Source organism: Triticum urartu, chromosome 4 (assembly GCF_003073215.2).
Source record: "Triticum urartu cultivar G1812 chromosome 4, Tu2.1, whole genome shotgun sequence".
In the NCBI taxonomy this organism is placed as follows: Eukaryota; Viridiplantae; Streptophyta; class Magnoliopsida; order Poales; family Poaceae; genus Triticum; species Triticum urartu.
The window spans coordinates 104,965,779-104,988,628 of NC_053025.1; the positions used below are offsets into that span (position 1 = coordinate 104,965,779).

A 22,850-nucleotide genomic window follows, 5' to 3' on the forward strand; every position below is an offset into this window, starting at 1 on the left:
AGATGAAACGTTGCTGCAGACACAGTCCAGTCGGCTCATAGCCCAAGATCGCCCCCGAGGCGTGAGGGACGTGGAGATCGGCATAATCAGCACGGGAACCGTGAGCAATATGATCACCGATTCGATCGTGATAATCGACGTCGAGTGCCCACCCCTCCCCTGAGGAGCGGGTCGTATGCGCCTCGACAGCAGGATGACAGGCCCCCTCGTAGTGTTGGGCGAAGGATTCCAGTCGACTCCAGGGAGCCAGGCTTTGATGCGAGATCCATTCTCGTTCAAGGTTTGGTCGACAGGAACAGAGCTCACCGAGAAGGTCACGAAGAGACGCACCTACCAGCAGCAGAGCACATGTTTCGGGGCCAGAGTGCTTTAGTAGAGCCATCAGGGCCGCTGTGATTCCTCCCAACTTCAGGTTGGCGACTGGAGTCAGCAAGTTCACTGGTGAGTCCAAGCCCGATACTTGGCTTGAAGACTACCGAGTGGCCGTCCAGATTGGTGGCGGCAATGATGAAGTGGCCATGAAGCACCTGCCTCTCATGTTGGAGGGCTCGGCCAGAGCGTGGCTGAACTAGTTAGTGATGAAGCTATGTACCTAGGGTAGGGTCTTGGATCTGTCTAAACTGCCCTACCCAAGGACATCTCTAGAAGAAATCACCTTTCAATCGACTTGGAAGTGTTCCACTCGACAGACTCAAAGACACTCGACCAAGAAGCGATCACTCGACCAAGACCAAACCACTCGACGGCCAGGAGACCTAAAGGCACTCCGCACGCTAACGGTCGGTTATTAAGTAGCTTTTATGATCATCATAGCACTTTATTAAGGACGTTACCAGTAACGCCCGACCTTAATGTATTTAAAACCCTGCATAACTGAGGGCTGGAGGGGTCCGGCGAACTCTATATAAGCCACCCCCCTCCTCAGTGTAAGGGGTTCGCACCCCTGTAAACCATACACGCATAATCCAGTCGACCGCCTCCGGGCTCCGAGACGTAGGGCTATTACTTCCTCCGAGAAGTGCCTGAACTCGTAAACCTCGTGTGCTTACAACTTCTCCATAGCTAAGATCTTGCCTCTCCATACTTACCTCCCTACATTACTGTCAGACTTAGAACCACGACAGTTGGCGCCCACCGAGTGAGAATTCAAGTATAAAAGGGGCGGAGTAGCTCCGCATTCCAGGCTCGTGGCTCATCAATCTGGCGATCGACATTGTAGAGATGGTACGCTCCATTGTGGAGGACTCTGGTGACTATGAAGGGGCCTTCCCAAGTAGGAGCGAGTTTGTGTGGTTTTTGCTAATCCACGCGGAGGACTAAGTCTCCTTCTTGGAAGGCTCGACTCTTCACATTTCTGGCATGGAATCGACGCAAGTCTTGCTGATAGATGGTCGATCGGATCATGGCCATTTCTCTTTACTCTTCTAGGAGGTCCACTGCGTCCTGCCGGGCTTGTTCTGCTTCTTCTTCAGAGTAGAGCTCTACTCGAGGGGCACTGTGAAGCATGTCACTCGGCAAGACTGCTTCGGCTCCGTAGACCAGAAAGAATGGGGTTCTTCCGGTCGATCGGTTCGGGGTCGTCCTCAATCCCCAACGAACTGATGGAAGCTCGTCGACCCATGCACCTACTGCGTGCTTGAGATCGTGCATCAATCGAGGTTTCAGTCCTTTGAGAATTAGGCCGTTTGCTCTTTCCGCCTGTCCATTCGACTGAGGGTGAGCGACCGAAGCATAGTCGACTCGTGTGCCCTGAGAGGCGCAAAAGGCCCTGAATTTGTCGGAATCGAAGTTTGACCCATTGTCAGTGATGATGCTGTGCGGAACTCCATATCTGAATATTAACTCTCTGATGAAACTGATAGCAGTGCAAGCATCAAGATTCTTGATAGGCTTAGCTTCAATCCATTTGGTGAACTTGTCGACCGCTACTAGCACATGAGTGAAGCCGCTCCTTCCCATTTTCAGTGGTCCAACCATGTCCAGCCCACAAACAGCGAAGGGCCAGACGAGTGGAATGGTTTTCAGAGCTGACGCGGGCTTGTGCGACATATTGGAGTAATACTGACATCCTTCACATTTGTCGACTATCTCTTTTGCCATTTCATTGGCCCTTGGCTAGTAAAATCCCGCTCGGTATGCTTTAGCCATAATGGTCCGAGAGGACGCATGATGACCACAGGTCCCTGAATGGATATCATCAAGGATCATCCGACCTTCTTCTGGTGTTATACACTTCTGACTGACTCCAGTCGCGCTTTCTCTATACAACTTTCCCTTTATGACTGTAAAGGCCTTGGATCGACGGACGATCTGTCGAGCCTCTTCTTCGTCCTCTGGGAGTTCTTTCCTTAGGATGTATGCGATGTACGGTACTGTCCAGTCGGGAGTGATGACCAAGACTTCCATGATCAGGTCGACCACAGCTGGAACTTCAACTTCAGTCGGATCCGTGGCACTTTTTGGCTGCGGGGCCTCTTCAATGAAGGGATCCTCCTGAACTGATGGTGTGTGGATGTGTTCCAAAAACACATTGCTGGGAATGGCTTCTCTTTTGGAACCTATTTTTGCCAAATCATCAACCGCTTGATTTTTCAGTCGGGGTATGTGATGAAGCTCTAACCCCTCGAATTTCTTCTCCAGCTTTCTCACTGCATTGCAATAACCAGTCATGGCTGGACTTCTGACGTCCCATTCCTTCATCACCTGATTAACCACCAAATCTGAGTCGCCATACACCATGAGGCGACGGACGCTGAGTGAAATGGCCATGCGCAACCCATATAAAAGTGCTTCATATTCCACCTCGTTATTGGAGGAATCAAAGTGGATTTGAAGAACATATCTGAGCTTATCTCCTCCGGGGGAGACCAACACCACCCCGGCACCGGAACCATTCAGCATTTTGGAACCGTCGAAGAACATGGTCCAATGCTCCGAGCGAACCTGAGTCGGCAGTTGCTGTTCAAGCCACTCGGCGACGAAATCTGCTATTGCCTGGGACTTGATAGCCTTCCTTGCCTCAAACTTGATATCTAGAGGAAGGAGTTCAATCGCCCATTTTGCCACTCGACCAGTTGCATCTCTGTTATGCAGGATCTTTGACAATGGAGCGTCGCTGACGACTGTAATGGAATGATCAGAGAAGTAGTGAGCAACTTTCTTTGTGGTCATATAAATCCCATATACAAGCTTCTGATAATGAGGATATCTTTGCTTCGACGGGGTCAAAACTTCAGAAATATAATATACTGGGCGCTGAACTTTGAAGGCTTTTCCTTCTTCTTCCCGCTCGACCGTAAGTACCGTACTGACGACTTGTCCCATGGCTGTGATGTAAAGCAGCAAAGGCTCCTTGCTGATTGGGGCAGCAAGCACCGGCTGGGTGGAGAGCAGAGCTTTGAGCTCTGCAAATGCTGCATCAGCTTCGGGAGTCCACTCGAACTTGTCGGACTTCGTCATCAATCGGTAAAGAGGGAATGCCTTTTCACCGAGACGAGATATGAATCAACTTAAAGTGGCCAAGCAAACAGTAAGGTTCTGGACGTCGTGCACTTGCACGGGATTTTTCATTTGGAATATAGTACCGACTTTTTCTGGATTGGCGTCGATTCCCCGTTCGGAAACGAGAAAACCGACAAATTTTCCGCCAGGAACTCCGAATGTGCACTTTGATGGATTAAGCTTGATATCATACCTCCTGAGGTTGGCAAAGGTTTCAGCAAGGTCAGCCAGTAGGTCAGAACCCTTCCGTGACTTGACCACAATGTCATCCATGTATGCTTCCACATTCCGACTGATTTGAGTGAGCAAACACTTCTAAATCATCCTCATGAATGTGGCTCCGGCATTCTTGAGGCCGAACGGCATGGTAACATAACAGAAGCACCCGAATGGAGTGATGAAAGCTGTTTTGATCTCGTCAGGTCCATACAGACGGATCTGATGGTACCCGGAATAGGCGTCTAAAAAAGACAGTCGCTCACATCCCGCAGTCGAGTCGACTATCTGATCGATGCGGGGGAGAGGAAAATGATCTTTCGGGCAGGCCCGATTGATATGTTTAAAGTCAATGCACATGAGAAGTGACTTGTCCTTCTTGGGGACCATGACAATGTTGGCGAGCCACTCGGAGTGGTAGATTTCTCGGATGAACTCCGCTGCTAAGAGCCGAGCCACCTCCTCGCGAATAGCCTTTCTCTTCTGGACGGCGGACCGTCGGAGATGTTCCTTGATAGGTTTTACTTTTGAGTCGACTCTTAGGCGGTGCTCAGCCAGCTCCCTGGGAACACCCGGCATGTCAGAAGGTTTCCATGCGAAAATGTCCCAGTTCTCACGGAGGAACTGGATGAGCGCTTCTTCCTATTTGGAGTTGAGTGTTGTTGAGATATGAGTTGGAGCAGCGCTGGGATCGGTCGGGTGGATGTGAGCTGTCTTTGTTTTGCCATACGACTGAAAAGCTGATTCTGTATAGCGGGCTTCTTGGCTCGCAACAAATCACTCGAGTCTGGAGTCTTTTGGTATTCCTGCAGTTCCACCACTGCCATCTGAGCATCAGCGATCTTTGAACCTTTCTGAAAACATTCTTCTGCTTTCTTCCGATTGCCCGTAATAGTGATCACACCCTTGGGGCCAGGCATCTTCAATTTGAGATACACATAACATGGTCGGGCCATGAAGCGTGCATAAGCCGGCCTGCCCAAAATAGCGTGATAGGCACTCTGGAAGTCTACAACTTCAAACGTCAACTTTTCTTTGCGGTAATTCTTGGAATCACCGAAAACCACATCAAGAGCAATCTGGCCGAGTGATTCAGCCTTCTTCCCAGGAATGACTCCATGGAAACTCATGTTGCTGGTACTGAGTCTGGACATCGGAATGCCCATTCCTTTCAACGTCTCAGCATATAGTATGTTCAAACCACTGCCCCCATCCATCAAGACTTTGGTCAGTCGAGTGCCTTCAACAACTGGGTCGACCACCAAAGCTTGCCTCCCAGGGGTGGCAATGTGCGTTGGGTGATCGGACTGGTCGAATGTTATGGCAGTCTGAGACCATTTCAGATAACTGGGTGTCGCCGGAGCAACCATATTCACCTCTTGGTTGATAACTTTCAGTCGACTTTTGCTTTCAACATCAGCAAAAATCATCAAGGTGGAATTGACCAAGGGGTATCCATCGTCACTATCTTCCTTGTCCTCAACTTTGTCCGACTCCTTTTCCTTAACTTTGGGCTGCTTGCCCTGGAACTGCTGGATCAAGAGTCGACACTGTCGAGTGGTATGTTTCAGGTAAATGAAGTTACCCTCTTCATCTTTCTTGGTGTGGACGAGACATGGCAAATCCAACACATCATTTCCATCCCGGTCTTTAACTTTCTTGGGGTTCCAAGCTCCTTTGGGTTTCCCTTTAAACTTTCCTTGGGTTACAGCCAAGGCTTCCCCAGGAGCAGCTGGCTCGGCTTTCCGCTTCTGTTTCCGATTGGAATTTCCTCCAGTTTCTTGAGCGACTGACTTGAGCTTGCCACTCCTGAGTCGATCCTCATCTTCACCATTAGCGTACTTGGTGGCAATCTCCATCATCCAATTCAGAGACATATCTCCGGTGCGACCGAATTTCAGATTCAGTTCTCTGTACATGACGCCTTCTTTGAAGGCACAGACTGCTTGGTGGTCAGGCACATTCTCTACCGTGTGATGTAACGTGATCCATCTCTGAATGTAATCCCTCAAAGTTTCATTCGGCTTCTGCACGCAAGACCGCAGTTCCGTCAGCCCTGCCGGTCGCTTGCATGTTCCTTCAAATGTGGTGACAAACACTCGGGCAAGATCTTCCCAAGTGTAAATGCTGCTGGGTGCTAACTAGTTCAGCCACGCTCTGGCCAAGCCCTCCAACATGAGAGGCAGGTGCTTCATGGCCACTTCATCATTGCCGCCGCCAATCTGGACGGCCACTCGGTAGTCTTCAAGCCAAGTATCGGGCTTGGACTCACCAGTGAACTTGCTGAGTCCAGTCGCCAACCTGAAGTTGAGAGGAATCACAGCGGCCCTGATGGCTCTACTAAAGCACTCTAGCCCCGAAACATGTGCTCTTCTGCTGGTAGGTGCGTCTCTGTCGTGACCTTCTCAATGAGCTCAGTTCCTGTCGACCAAACCTTGAACGAGAATGGATCTCGCATCAAAGCCTGGCTCCCTGGAGTCGACTCGAATCCTTCGCCCAACACTACGAGGGCGCCTGTCATCCTGCTGTCGAGGCGCATACGACCCGCTCCTCGGGGGAGGGGTGGGCACTCGACGTCGATCATCACGATTGAATCGGTGATCATACTGCTCACGGGTCCCGTGTTGATTACGCCGGTCTCCACGTCCCTCACGCCTCGGGGGTGATCTTGGGCTATGAGCCGACTGGACTGTGTCTGCAGCAACGGATCTGCTGTGAATCCTGTTCCGCGACTGAGAAACAGCGAAATTCTGGTCTCCTGTTGCCCGGAGTAATGCTCTGATCTATAGCAAGCCTCTGCCAGCCTCCGACTGGCAAGGCTGAATCGACTCTGCTATACGGGCTGCAGCTGCTAAATTCTAAATCGGAGTTCGATATACCTGCGGGGGCGGGAAGAGTTGACGTCGACTGGATTCGGGAACCCGTTGTCGCGCACGCTCTTCGAGTGCTCGCTGGAGGTTCTCGAGTCGAGTGCCCTCGTCCAAGTTTGCCAGGCGTGCGTCCTCCAAGGCACGAGCCTCGGGGGTTTCTCCGATGATAGGAGTGTGCAGCGCATCCATGTTCCGGCGACGAAGTTCTTCTCTCTGCAACGACGTGAGAGGCTCGGGGAGATATTCCTCTTGGGGATGCGACGGGTCGCCTCCATCGGTGCGGGGAAAATCAGGAGGACTGGGCGGTCCATCGACCATCAGAACGTCTGCCGCCGGATCACTGTTGTCGCACTCGGATGCGGTCTCTGTAGAGCCAGTCGACGGATCGAACAGGCCGTAGAGGGATTCGTCGGGCTCGATCGCCGCGACTTGAGGGGTGGCCGACTGGCATGCCACCGCGTGTCTCACCCACCGCTGAAGTCTCGACCGACTGGAGCGCTTGTGCCGGCGGGAAACAGGGAGGGAGGACAGCACAGGAGCCGACCGATAGTGGGTCGACGGTTGCCGCAAAAGGATGCCACGGACGCACGCGCGAAAGTGCGTCGCCCCGCGGACAGGGAGCGCGTCCACGTCGAGCGGAGCCTCCTGAAGCCAAGCGGAGTCGTCGGCGATGAACGTGAGCGCGCCGGGACGGATCTCGCGGCCCTCCACCAAAACTCCGCCGGAAACCATGATGATTCGGATCGGAAAAGACCGCAACTCCTCCAACAAATCGCTAAAACACCGGCCCCTTGGTGGGCGCCAACTGTCGTGGTTCTAAGTCTGACAGTAATGTAGGGGGGTAAGTATGGAGAGGCAAGATCTTAGCTATGGAGAAGTTGTAAGCACACAAGGTTTACGAGTTCATGCCCTTCTCGGAGGAAGTAATAGCCCTACGTCTCGAAGCTCGGAGGCGGTCGACTGGATTATGCGTGTATGGTTTACAGGGGTGCGAACCCTTTACACTGAGGAGGGGGGTGGCTTATATAGAGTTCACCGGACCCCTCCGGCCCTCAGTTATGCAGGGTTTTAAATACATTAAGGTCGGGCGTTACTGGTAACGTCCTTAATAAAGTGCTATGATGATCATAAAAGCTACTTAATAACCGACCGTAGCGTGCGGAGTGCCTTTAGGTCTCCTGGCCGTCGGGTGGTTTGGTCTTGGTCGAGTGTCTTCGAGTCTGTCGAATGGAACACTTCCAAGTCGATAGAAAGGTGATTTCTTCTAGAGATGTCCTCGGGTAGGGCAGTTTGGACAGGTCCATGACCCTACCCTAGGTACATAGCTTCATCATTAGCCCCCGAATGGATCGAGGTTTGAGTGGGGAAGGAGTTGAGAATTTTCCCGACTCATTTTTCATGCCATGAGCATATCTGGTTTTGGATCAATGAACCTGAGTGATGACAGCAACTTCCTTTTCAGTCGCCTTGATCCATTCTTAGCTTTTTGTCGAGTGAGTTTCTTTACTTGAAAGGCTCCGAGTGACGGTGCGGAGGAGATCTTCGGTCTGACAAGTTGTTCTGCTGCCCGCAGATTTCGCGGGATCCGAATTTTGGGAAGCGCACGGGACGGGGGAGGCCGCAGTAATCGGATGGGATAGAGTGGAGCCGCCTCGATCCCCGCGCCACCTTTTTCGCCATGTATCGCGCACGTGATTGTTACGGGATTTGACAGGGCCGCCCGGGCCTACCAGTCAGCCACTCGGAAGCGGCCTCATATAAGGCGTCGGACCGGGGTCTCTTCGAACAGTGCTTCCCCATTATCGCTTCTCCTCTTCACGCTCCCTCGCCGCGCTCGCTCTCGCCCCAGTGCCATCGCTCCGTACGTGTTTCGCCGGCGACGATGGGGAAGGAGAAGACGGCGGCTCTAGAGCGGGCGAAGAAGGCGACTCTCCTTCCCTTCGTTGCTGGTTTCTCCATAGATTGATCTTGGTGACACGTAGGAAAATTTTGAATTATTGCTACGTTCCCCAACAGTGGCATCATGAGCTAGGTCTATGCATAGTTTCTATGCATGAGTAGAACACAAAGTAGTTGTGGGCGTTGATTTTGTTCAATATGCTTACCATTACAAGTCCAATCTTGTTTCGACGGTATTGTGGGATGAAGCGGCCCGGACCGACCTTACACGTACTCTTACGTGAGACTGGTTCCACCGATTGACATGCACTAGTTGCATAAGGTGGCTAGCGGGTGTCTGTCTCTCCTACTTTAGTCAGATCGGATTCGATGAAAAGGGTCCTTATGAAGGGTAAATAGCAATTGGCATATCACGTTGTGGTTTTGCGTAGGTAAGAAACGTTCTTTCTAGAAACCCATAGCAGCCACGTAAAACATGCAAACAACAATTAGAGGACGTCTAACTTGTTTTTGCAGGGTATGCTATGTGATGTGATATGGCCAAAGGATGTGATGAATGATATATGTGATGTATGAGATTGATCATGTTCTTGTAATAGGAATCACGACTTGCATGTCGATGAGTATGACAACCGGCAGGAGCCATAGGAGTTGTCTTAATTTATTTATGACCTGCGTGTCAACATAAACGTCATGTAATTACTTTACTTTATTGCTAACCGTTAGCTGTAGTAGTAGAAGTAATAGAAGACGAGACAACTTCAAGAAGACACGATGATGGAGATCATGGTGTCATGTCGGTGACAAGATGATCATGGAGCCCCAAGATGGAGATCAAAGGAGCTATATGACATTGGCCATATCATGTCACTATTATTTGATTGCATGTGATGTTTATCATGTTTATACATCTTATTTTCTTAGTACGACGGTAGTAAATAAGATGATCCCTCATTAAAATTTCAAGAAAGTGTTCCCCCTAACTGTGCACCGTTGCGACAGTTCGTTGTTTCAATGCACCACGTGATGATCGGGTGTTTGATCCAAACGTTCACATACAACGGGTGTAAGACAGATTTACACATGCAAACACTTAGGTTGACTTGACGATCCTAGCATGTGTATAGACATGGCCTCGGAACACAGAAGACCGAAAGGTCGAGCATGAGTCGTATAGAAGATACGATCAACATGAAGATGTTCACCGACGTTGACTAGTCCGTCTCACGTGATGATCGGACACGGCCTAGTTGACTCGGATCATGTAATCACTTAGATGACTAGAGGGATGTCTATCTGAGTGGGAGTTCATAAGATGAACTTAATTATCCTGAACATAGTCAAAAGGTCTTCGCAAATTATGTTGTAGCTCGCGCTTTAGTTCTACTGTTTAGATATGTTCCTAGAGAAAATTTAGTTGAAAGTTGATAGTAGCAATTATGCGGACTAGGTCCGTAAACTGGGGATTGTCCTCATTGCTTCATAGAAAGCTTATGTCCTTAATGCATCGCTCAGTGTGCTGAACCTCGAACGTTGTCTGCGGATGTTGCGAACATCTGACATACACGTTTTGATAACTACGTGATAGTTCAGTTAAACGGTTTAGAGTTGAGGCACCGAAGACGTTTTGAAACGTCACGAGACATATGAGATGTTTCGAGGGCTGAAATTGGGATTTCAGGCTCGTGCCCACGTCAAGAGGTATAAGACCTCCGACGATTTTCTTAGCCTACATACTAAGGGAGAAAAGCTCAATTGTTGAGCTTGTGCTCAGATTGTCTGAGTACAACAATCATTTGAATCGAGTGGGAGTTGATCTTCCAGATGAAATAGTGATGGTTCTCCTAAGTCATTACCACCAAGCTGCTTGAGCTTCGTGATGAACTATAATATATCAGGGACATATATGATGATCCTTGAGATATTCGCGATGTTTGACACCACAAAAGTAGAGATCAAGAAGGAGCATCAATTGTTGATGGTTGGTGAAACCACTAGTTTCAAGAAGGGCAAGGGAACAAAGGGATACTTCATGAAATGGCAATTCAGCTGCTGCTCTAGTGAAGAAACCCAAGGTTGAACCCAAACCCGAGACTAAGTGCTTCTGTAATAAGGGGAACAGCCACTGGAGCAGAATTACCCAAGATACTTGGTAGATTAGAAGGCTGGCAAGGTCGATAGAAGTATATTGGATATACATTGTGTTGATGTGTACTTTACTAGTACTCCTAGTAGCACCAGGGTATTAGATACCGGTTCGGTTGCTAAGTGTTAGTAACTCGAAATAAAAGCTACGGAATAAATGGAGACTAGCTAAAGGTGAGCTGACGATATGTGTTGGAAGTGTTTCCAATGTTGATATGATCAAGCATCGCACGCTCCCTCTACCATCGAGATTGGTGTTTGCGTTGAGCATAGACATGATTGGATTATGCCTATCGCAATACGGTTATTCATTTAAGGAGAATAATGGTTACTCTGTTTATTTGAATAATACCTTCAATGGTCTTACGCTTAAAATGAATGGTTTATTGAATCTCGATCGTAGTGATACACATGTTCATGCCAAAAGATAGTAATGATAGTACCACCTACTTATGGCACTGCCACGAAAGTCATATCGGTATAAAACGCATGAAGAAGCTCCATGTTGATGGATCTTTGGGCTCACTCATTTTTGAAAAGTTTGAGACATGCGAACCATGTCTATTGGTGTATATGCATGAAGAAACTCCATGCAAATGGACCGTTTTTGAGTCACTTGATTTTGAATCACTTGAGACATGCAAATCATACCACATGGGCAAGATGACTGAAAGCCTCGTTTTCAGTAAAATGGAACTAGAAAGCAACTTGTTGGAAGTAATACATTTTGATGTGTGCAGTCCAATGAGTGCTGAGGCATGTAGTGGATATCGTTATGTTCTTACTTCACAGATGATTTGAGTAGATGTTGAGTATATTTACTTGATGAATCACGAGTCTGAATTATTCAAAGGTTCAAGTAATTTCAGGGTGAAGTTGAAAGATCGTCGTGACAAGAGGATAAAATATTTATGATATGATCATAGAGATGAATATCTGAATTACGAGTTTGGCACAGAATTAAGACATTGTGGAAATTGTTTCACAACTAATACAGCCTGGAACACCATAGTGTGATGGTGTGTCCGAACATCATAACTGCACCTTATTGGATATGATGCATACCATGATATCTCTTATCAAATTACCACGATAGTTTATGGGTTAGGCATTAGAGACAACCACATTCACTTTAAATAGGGCACCACGTAATTCCGATAAGATGACACCGTATGAACTATGGTTTGGAGAAACCTAAGCTGTCATTTCTTAGAAGTTTGGGGCTGTGACGCTTATGTGAAAAAGTTTCAGGCTGATAAGCTCGAACCCAAAGCGGATAAATGCATCTTCGTAGACACCCAAAAACAGTTGGGTATACCTCCTGTCTCAGATCCGAAAGCAATAAGGGATTGTTTCTAGAATCGGGTCCTTTCTCGAGGAAAAGTTTCTCTCGAAAGAATTGAGTGGGAGGGTGGTGGAGACTTGATGAGGTTATTGAACCGTCTCTTCAACTAGTGTGTGGCAGGGCACAGGAAGTTGTTCCTGTGGCACCTACACCAATTGAAGTGGAAGCTTATGATGGTGATCATGAAACTTCGGATCAAGTCACTACCAAACCTCGTGGGATGACAAGGATGCGTACTACTTCAGAGTGGTACGTAATCCTGTCTTGGAAGTCATGTTGCTAGACAACAATGAACCTACGAGCCATGGAGAAGCGATGGTGGGCCCGGATTCCGATAAATGGCTCGAGGCCATAAAATCCGAGAGAGGATCCATGTATGAAAACAAAGTGTAGACTTTGGAAGAACTACTTGATGGTCGTGAGGCTATTGAGTACAGATGGATTTAAAAGGAAGACGGACAATGATGGTAAATGTCACCATTAAGAAAGCTCGACTTGTCGTTAAGATGTTTTCCGACAAGTTCAAGGAGTTGACTACGATGAGACTTTCTCACTCGTAGCGATGCTAAGAGTCTGTTGGAATTATATTAGCGATTACTGCATTATTTATGAAATCTTGCAGATAGGATGTCAAAACATTGTTTCATCGACGATTTTCTTGAGGAAAGGTTGTATGTGATACAACCGGAAGGTTTTGTCAATCCTGAAAGATGCTAATAAGTATGCAAAGCTCCAGCAATCCTTCTAAGGACTGGAGTAAGCATCTCGGAGTTGGAATGTATGCTTTGATGAGATGATCAAAGATTTTGGGTGTATACAAAGTTTATGAGAAACTTGTATTTCCAAAGAAGTGAGTGGGAGCACTATAGAATTTCTGATAAATATATGTTGTTGACATATTGTTGATCAGAAATGACTTAGAATTTCTGGAAAGCATATAGGGTTATTTGGAAAGTGTTTTTTCCAATGGAAAGCCTGGATTAAGCTACTTGAACATTGAGCATCAAGATCTATAAGGATAGATCAAAACTCTTAATGGTACTTTCAAATGAGCACATACCTTGACATGATCTTGAAGGTGTTCAAGATGAATCAGTCAAAGAAGGAGTTCTTGCCTGAGTTGTAAGGTATGAAGTTAAGACTTAAAGCTCGACCACGGCAGAATAGAGAGAAAGGACGAAGGTCGTCCCCTATGCTTAAGACATAGGCTCTACAGTATGCTATGCTGTGTACCACACCTGAAGTGTGCCTTGCCATGAGTCAGTCAAGGGGTACAAGAGTGATCCAAGAATGGATCACAGTACAGCGGTCAAAGTTATCCTTAGTAACTAGTGGACTAAGGAATTTTCTCGGTTATGAAGGTGATGAAGAGTTCGACGTAAAGAGTTACGACGATGCAAGCTTAACACCTATCCGGATAGCTCTGAGTAGAGATACCGGATACGTATAGTGGAGCAACAATTTAGAATAACTCCAAGTAGAACAGTTATTTGAAATGGCTCCAAATAGAGCGTGGTAGCTGCATCTAGGAGATGACATAAACATTTGTAAAGCACACACGGATCTGAAAGGTTCAGACCCGTTGACTAAAACCTCTCTCACAAGTGACATGATCAAACCCAGAACTCATTGAGTGTTAATCACATAGTGATGTGAACTAGATTATTGACTCTAGTAAACTCTTTGGATGTTGGTTACATGGCGATGTGACCTGTGAGTGTTAATCACATGGCGATGTGAACTAGATTATTGACTCTAGTGCAAGTGGGGGACTGTTGGAAATATGCCCTAGAGGCAATAATAAATTAGTTATTATTATATTTCCTTGTTCATGATAATCGTTTATTATCCATGCTATAATTGTATTGAAAGGAAACTCAGATACATGTGTGGATACATAGACAACACCATGTCCCTAGTAAGCCTCTAGTTGACTAGCTCGTTGATCAATAGATGGTCACGGTTTCCTGACCATGGACATTGGATGTCATTGATAACGGGATCACATCATTAGGAGAATGATGTGATGGACAAGACCCAATCCTAAGCCTAGCACAAAGATCGTGTAGTTCGTATGCTAAAGCTTTTCTAATGTCAAGTATCATTTCCTTAGACCATGAGATTGTGCAACTCCCGGATACCGTAGGAATGCTTTGGGTGTGCCAAACGTCACAACGTAACGGAGTGGCTATAAAGGTACATAACAAGTATCTCTGAAAGTGTCTGTTGGGTTGGCACGAATCGAGACTGGGATTTGTCACTCCGTGTAAACGGAGAGGTATCTCTGGGCCCACTCGGTAGGACATCATCATAATGTGCACAATGTGATCAAGGAGTTGATCACGGGATGATGTGTTACGGAATGAGTAAAGAGACTTGCCGGTAACGAGATTGAACAAGGTATTGGGACACCGACGATGACGATCGAATCTCGGGCAAGTATCGTACCGATAGACAAAGGGAATTGTATACGGGATTGATTAAGTCCTTGACATCGTGGTTCATCCGATGAGATCATCGTGGAACATGTGGGAGCCAACATGGGTATCCAGATCCCGCTGTTGGTTATTGACCGGAGAACGTCTCGGTCATGTCTGCATGTCTCCCGAACCCGTAGGGTCTACACACTTAAGGTTCGATGACGCTAGGGTTATAAAGGAAGTTTGTATGTGGTTACCGAATGTTGTTCGGAGTCCCGGATGAGATCCCGGACGTCACGAGGAGTTCCGGAATGGTCCGGAGGTAAAGATTTATATATGGGAAGTCCTGTTTTGGTCACCGGAAGAGTTTCGGGGTTTATCGGTAATGTACCGGGACCACCGGGAGGGTCCCGGGGGTCCACCAAGTGGGGCCACCAACCCCGGAGCTTGCATGGGCCAAGAGTGGTGAGGGACCAGCCCCTGAGTGGGCTGGTGCGCCTCCCACAAGGCCCAAGGGGCAGCTAGGAGAAAAAAAGGGGAAACCCTAGGCTTAGATGGGCCTAAGGCCCACCCTAGGGGGCGCCTCCCTCTCTCCCCTCTTGGCCGCCTCCCCTTTCCCATCTAGGGCTGCCGCCCCCCTAGGGGTGGGAACCCTAGAGGGGGCGCACCCTCCTCCCTCTCCCCTATATATAGTGAGGCCTGGGCTGCCCATAACACGCGATCTGATCTCTGCCTGTTGGTGCAGCCCTCCCTCTCTTTCTCCTCATATCTCGCGGTGCTTGGCGAAGCCCTGCAGGATTGCCACGCTCCTCCATCACCACCACGCCGTTGTGCTGCTGCTGGATGGAGTCTTCCTCAACCTCTCCCTCTCTCCTTGCTGGATCAAGGCATGGGAGACGTCACCGGGCTGTACGTGTGTTGAACGCGGAGGTGCCGTCCGTTCGGCACTAGGATCATCGGTGATTTGGATCACGACGAGTACGACTCCATCAACCCCGTTCTCTTGAACGCTTCCGCTTAGCGATCTACAAGGGTATGTAGATGCACTCTCCTCCCTTCGTTGCTGGTTTCTCCATAGATAGATCTTGGTGACACGTAGGAAAATTTTGAATTATTGCTACGTTCCCCAACACCAACACCGACAACCCAGGAAATTCTCACACAAAGAAACGAAAGCGGCGAGATAAATGATTGTGTTGGGAGTGAAGTGGTGGAGTTGTGCCCCAAAGAAGTTCAGAAATCCCCGAAAGAAAGGGTGAGGAGGCAAGGAAAATCCACGGTCGATGTGGGTGGCAAGGAGAACGCGCTCACCCTCCCGAGGTTGTGGCTCGGATTCCTTCCCCGGAAGCCGTGCCGATTCATAGGGGATCAGCCCTCCTTCGGCTAGGTCGTCTAGGTCTTCTTGGGTGATCGTTGAGCGGATCCAGTCGCCCTGGATCCAATCCTTCGGTAGGCAGGTTCGCGAGGAGGATCCGCCCCGACTGGTCGCCTTCCCCTTCGACCTCTCCGTCGCCTTCTTCGCCCGCTCTAGAGTTGTCATCTTCTCCTTCCCCATCGCCGCCGGCGAAACGCATACGGAGTGGTGGCACTGGGGCGAGAGCGAGCGCGGCGAGGGAGCATGAAGAGGGGAAGAGATAATGGGGACGCACTGTTCGAAGAGACCCCGGTCCGACGCCTTATATGAGGCCGCTTCCGAGTGGCTAACTGGTAGGCCCGGGCGGCCCTGTCAAATCCCGTAACAATCGCGCACGCGATACATGGCGAAAAAGGTGGTGCGGGGATCGAGGCGGCTCCGCTCTATCCCATCCGATTACTGCGGCCTCCCCCGTCCCGCGCGCTTCCCAAAATTCGGATCCCGCGAAATCTGCGGGCAGCAGAACAACTTGTCAGACCGAAGATCTCCTCCGCACCGTCACTCGGAGCCTTTCAAGTAAAGAAACTCACTCGACAAAAAGCTAAGAATGGATCAAGGCGACTGAAAAGGAAGTTGCTGTCATCACTCAGGTTCATTGATCCGAAACCAGATATGCTCATGGCATGAAAAATGAGTCGGGAAAATTCTCAACTCCTTCCCCACTCAAACCTCGATCCATTCGGGGGCTAATGATGAAGCTATGTACCTAGGGTAGGGTCATGGACCTGTCCAAACAACCCTACCCAAGGACATCTCTAGAAGAAATCATCTTTCAATCGACTTGGAAGTGTTCCACTTGACAGACTCAAAGACACTCGACCAAGAAGCGATCACTCGACCAAGACCAAACCACTCGACGGCTAGGAGACCTAAGGCACTCCGCACGCTAACGGTCGGTTATTAAGTAGCTTTTATGATCATCATAGCACTTTATTAAGGATGTTACCAGTAACGCCCGACCTTAATGTATTTAAAACCCTGCATAACTGAGGGCCGGAGGGGTCCGGCGAACTCTATATAAGCCACCCCCCTCCTTAGTGTAAGGGGTTCGCACCCCTGTAAACCATACGCGCATAATCCAGTCGACCGCCTCCGGGCTCCGAGACGTAGGGCTATTACTTCCTCCGAGAAGGGCCTGAACTCGTAAACCTCGTGTGCTTACAACTTCTCCATAGCTAAGATCTTGCCTCTCCATACTTACCCCCCTATATTACTGTCGGACTTAGAACCACGACACCGCACTCTCTCCTCTTCACTCCTACGCCCCGCGCGCGCCGGCGCCGGCGAACTGCACCCATGGACGCACGCGCCGGCACTCCGCTCACCACATCCTATAGCCGCGACCCCTCCATCGCTGTCGCCGCCGCCGCAAATCCTAGCGCGGGTGGCGTTGGCCTCACCTCCGCCGGAGCTCCTCCGACCATCGGCCTCGTGCGCGGCCTCTCTTAATGGAGGGATGGGTGCACCTCCGGCCGCCATGGGCGGAAGGTTTTTCGATGTGCCTCCTCACACACATTCCCATGAAGATGCCGTTGAAGATCTTGCCAACACCGTCGGAGCTTCACGTGATGCGGTATGCGATGAGAAGAGGGAGGAAGATTCATCTTCGAAGGCGGAAGTATCGTCTTCCGAAGATGAGGACGAAGACGAGGACGAGGATTGATGTGTCTTTCATTTGTGTCTTGAACTTGGTTTGCATTTTGAACTTGGTTGAATGAACTTGTGGGCATGATTTTAAACTTGTGGGCATGAACTTTTATTCATCAACTTGTTTGTGTAAGATTTTATATGTCATGTTCATTGCATTTTGAATGTTTCAAATTCATTTTGTGTCCAAAATGCCATATATGCAATGCCCCGGCGAGTCGCGCGCGCTGCATTTTTTGCGCGCTGCTGGATTGGTGCGCGCGCTGCATTTTAGCGCGGCTGTTGGAGCCAGCGCTGGCGGCCGCGCAAAACCAGACGAATTACGCGTGGCAAACTAATTTTTAGCGCGCGGCGCGAAGTGCGGCTGTTGGAGCTGCTCTAGGAACAATATACATAGCCACAGTGGGAGTAACTTCAGCAGTAACATCGAGTCCAACTCAACAAATTTGCTTATGTGGCAATGAGTTAATGAGGAGAGAGGTAGTTGTAGTTACTTAGCTAGTTACTGTAACATCACATGTCCCAATGCAATATGAGTCTATAACCTAATAAATGAATCTTTGCATGTTACCACAGTTAAGTTACTACCCACTATAAAGATAGTAATATAGTCTAGGGATATGTGTATGTTACTAGTGTATGTTACTCTCCATTGTAGCTAGTCTACGCACTATCCAACTTTGACCTAACTAACTGATATCACCAAGAATTTTATAGCTGCCCGGCTGCCTACCAGACACGTGTAAACTGTAGTAAATGCTCGGCAGATAGATGGTGATGATATGGCCGAAGTTTTGGCTTTAAGTTCCCAGCCCCGCATACGGTCAGACCATCATCAGTACCAGCGCGCCGTGGACAATTCCATCCCTATGGTCACCGTGCCCGTCGCCGCTGCCGCCCTTATCGCGATGGAGGAGCTGGCCAGCCGACTCTCTGAGCTCAACCCAGTGCACCTGTTTTTGGCCTGTTTCTTCCCGGCCGCAGCGGCCATCTTCTACCTCATGCTGCGTCCGCGCGCGGTGTACCTCGTTGATTACGCCAGCCGCTGCACCCCGTTTAACTGCCGCGTCCCCTTCGCCACATTTCTCGAGCACGCCAACCAACATCCCCAGCTCAACGAGCGCAGCATCCGGTTCATGACGCGGTTGATGGAGCGCTCGGGGATCGGTGAGCAGACCTGTCTGCCCCCGGCGCACCACTACGTTGGGACGCACAAATATTGCAGCGTTGACGCCGCCCGCGCAGAGTTCGAGCTTGTGGCTTTCTCAGCCATCGACGACCTGCTCGCCAAGACCAGCATCGCCCCCGACGCCATCGACATACTCATCGTCAACTGCAGCTTGTTCTGTCCCACGCCCTCGTTGGTCGACATGATCATAAACAAGTACAAGCTGCGGAGCGACATCCGTGGCATGCACCTCGCCGGCATGGGATGCAGCGCGGGGATGATCTCCGTGGGGCTCGCGAGGGAACTCCTCCAGGTCGCTCCCCAGGGCGCGCACGCACTGGTCGTCTCGACGGAGACAATCACGCCAAACTACTACCTCGGGGCCGAGCACGCAATGCTCCTGCCCAACTGCCTCTTCCGCATAGGCGGGGCGGCCGCGCTGCTGTCGACATCGTCGGCAAAGGCCCGGTTCCGCCTGAAGCACGTCGTGCGCACGCTCACCGGCGCTGAGGACAGTTCGTACCAGTGTGTGTTTCAGGAGGAGGACGGAGAGGGCCACCGGGGGATCAACCTCAACAAGGACCTGATGAACATCGCCGGCAACTCGCTCAAGGCCAACATCACCGCAATTGGGCCACTCGTCCTGCCGGCCAGGGAGCAGCTTATGTTCGTCTTCTCCTTCATCGCACGGAAGGTGATCGGCAAGAGAGTGAAGCCGTACATCCGCGACTTCCGCAGGGCGTTTGAGCACTTCTGCATCCACGCCGGTGGCCGCGCGGTCATTGACGAGCTGCAGAAGAGCCTTAGCCTTTCCGACGAGCAGGTGGAGGCATCACGCATGACGCTGCACCGGTTTGGAAACACGTCGAGTAGCTCGCTTTGGTACGAGCTGGCCTACATCGAGGCCAAGGGCCGCATGCGCAAGGGCGACCGCGTGTGGATGATCGGCTTCGGATCTGGATTCAAGTGCAACAGTGCGGCGTGGGAGTGCATCGAGCCTGCGCGCAACGCCCATGGGCCGTGGGCAACGTCCATCCACAGATATCCGGTGGATGTTCCTGATGTTCTCAAGCATTAACTGCTGGCTATGAGCAAGGTTTTGGTTACCGAATGAGGTAATTTTACCCAGGGGGACTGATAAATGTGGTTACCACGGTTACCGAGAAATACCGACAAATACCGAGAATATTTCGAGCGAATTTTATAGTTGAATTTTGAATTCAAATAAGAAAATGAATGAATATTCAAACCAGAGACCTCTCAAAACAGGAACTAGGTTGCTACCAACATGCCATAACCAACTTTCATTGCATTAATTAGACCCTACATACCTTACCGTAAATCGAGTGTTTAAATTCAAAAATTTCAAAAAAATGGTATTTTCTGCTCGGTATGACGATTTACCGAGGGGCACGGAAATATGTGGTAACCATGGGAAATCTTGAAATTTCGACTGGTAACCAAAACCTTGGCTATGAGTGCATGTGTAATAAGGGGCTATAAGAGCAGAGATTGCTAATGGAGCTCGACCTTCATGGAGCCCTTAATTTAAAAAATAAATAGGTTGTAAAAAATTCTGAAGAAAAATACACACATACATCATATAGATGTATATACTATTCCCTCCATTTCATAATAAGTGTCATTGTTTAGTTAAATCATGTCCGCAAAGCTTCACATTGACATACATTTATATGCGAGCTATACAAAAATAACAAAATCATGTACAAACTTAAGTCCAAACTCTAAGTACCAGTCATACGGGGACATATTTGCATCAACTCCGAATTTCACTAGACCTTCAGTTTTCCTAGTAATTCATTCAATTTACATGTAATTTCTACACACCAAAGAGAAAACTGAGTATTTGTGCATTTTGCAACCATAGTAGGTTTTCCACACAAAAATACTACATAAGATGAAAAGAAAACGACACGATAAAGTTAAAAACTAAGATATCAACGACGGCCTCACCCCTGTCGGGCTGCAGGACCCAAGGTACGCCCTTGTGCCAAGTGCGCAGCTTGCAGCCGTGTTCCGTAGCTAGTCTCCTCTGATGCGATGTCCGCTGGTTGGGTGGCTCCTGTATTCATCCTTGGAACATACTCCTGCCGTAAAGAATTATAAGAGCATTTAGCTCACTATTTCAATGATCTAAACATTCTTTTTTTTACAAGGAAGTACTAGTATAATTCATGGCCTGAAAAATGTATTTTTTTTAAGCCTCAAATGACTCACGTTCTGCTCTTCTCATGACTCAATTTTTTCTCCATACATCGATTAACATTTTGACCACCATGGTTCAGTATGGTGCAAAATATATAAAGGCTAGTGATGGGCGCCGGCGCGCCAGCCCAAATTTGAGCCGGTCGTACCAGTATCGTACAATTAAACAATCAGCAGCCGCACGATTCACTTCTTCCTCCCCTCGGACGTCTTCTTATTTTAGAAAAAGTTTTCATGGACGACGATGCACCAGCCTCGAAGCACCTCCCCCATGTCTCCCCTGTTGCTGCCCTCGCCGCCGGTCGCTGTAGTCATCACTGGTCGCCGTTGTCGCCTCCTGCGTTTCTCGCCAGCAACGTGAGCCCGTGGTTGTAGCTCCCCGTTGCGACGATTGTAGCTCAATGTCCGCCACTTGGGGACGCTCACCGGCTCGCCATCGCCGCTCGCCGAGGCCGCTCACCGGCTCGCCATCGCCGCTCGTCGGGCCCACTCGCCGATTGGATGGTTGCAGCAAAAATCAGTTGCTAAAAAAAGCTGGTCCCAAATCCGCTTCAAGCGGTTCCAGCAAAATCAAATGCTCGTTGTAGCAAAGGCAAAACGTGGTTCCAGCAAAAAGCACAAATTACAACAAAAAAAGATGAAAAACGTGCCTCGCTACGGCGCCTCATGAAGAAATTTGGTTCCAAAAAAAAACTCTCTGGGTCCCATTGCCGTTGAAGCAAAAAAAATTGCTGGTAGCAGCTATCCGTGTTCCCGGTTCCAGCAAAAAACTAACGATGCAGCTCCCATCCATCCTGATTGTAGCACAAAATTGCATTGGATCCAGCTAGCAAACCAAGGAAACATGGTAGCAAAAACTGCAAACAAAAATGAAAGCTATCCCCCCAGCAAAAGTCAAAAACGTCGATGTAGCAAAAAATCAAGCTTGTTCCAGCAAACTGAAAAGCCAGTGATAGCAAACTTGCGAATTTGGCGGTGGTTCCAGCAAGACCAAATGCCCGTGATAGCAAAAAAGATTATTGGTTCCAGCATCATCACATGCCGGTTGTAGCTTTCCAGTCGGCCGGTTCCAGCAACGAGGTGGGACGGTTACTGCATCGCTGCCCCAGCCGGCACCGGTCACCGGGGTTGCACATCATGGAAACGCAGCGGGTGCACGAGCTTGCAGCCCGGTCGTCCTGCCCTTTGCACGCAGCTCCAAGATGAACGGCAAGAAAAGAAACAACAATCTCCTTTCCCAAGAGCAGAGCGTGTGTGCTGCATGTGCTTGAGCCCAACCTCGTGGGATCCATGGCGGACTGCGCATGGCATGAGAGAAAAAGCAAAAAAAGCACAACCGAGCTCACCCCTCTCATGGATCTATGGAGGAAAAATGTTGCGCGAAGCAGAGAAGGCAACAAAAACGAGCTCAATTTCACGGGGATTAGGTGTGGATTTCTAGAGAGAACACACAAGGAGAAGGAGGAGAGATTGAGAATTGGGGGATTGAAGGGCGAGCAGGGCGAGGATGCCTCGTGTGGTCTTCAGAAAATGCGAGGGGATGAAATGAAAGTGGTGGGGATAGAGATAAGCTTTTGGGTGGTGGGCCTGGGCTGCCTAGTGACGCGAGCGAGAGGACCGGCCCAACTCTCGGCCGGTCGACTGGCTACAAACATTTCCCATATATAAATGTACTGAATAATTGACCGGTGAAGAGCGTTGGCTTAATTACAATGGTCATCTCTGCATTTTTGCAAACTAATCAGATGGCACAGTAACCTGAATCTTTAAAACCTCACATAATATTGAGATTGCATTTTTTTATGCCAGACTTGATGGGTGAAAGAGGTTGCAAATGAATATGTCAAGGTGGTTATCAATTATCATTGGTGCATCAACAAATCTACACAACTTAGACTGCGAGATGATTAAAATGTAAGGGAGACTTGTTTCTCATTTCAAACAAAAATAGGGTGACTTGTTACTTTTTTTGAAAACAAGTCAGGTTGCACATGTACCT

General features: G+C 49.0%; 1 pseudogene; it reads left to right on the forward strand.

The window, feature by feature from the left end:
- Positions 1-12,764: 12,764 nt before the first annotated feature.
- Positions 12,765-19,816, forward strand: LOC125553634 (annotated as a pseudogene).
- Positions 19,817-22,850: the final 3,034 nt, after the last annotated feature.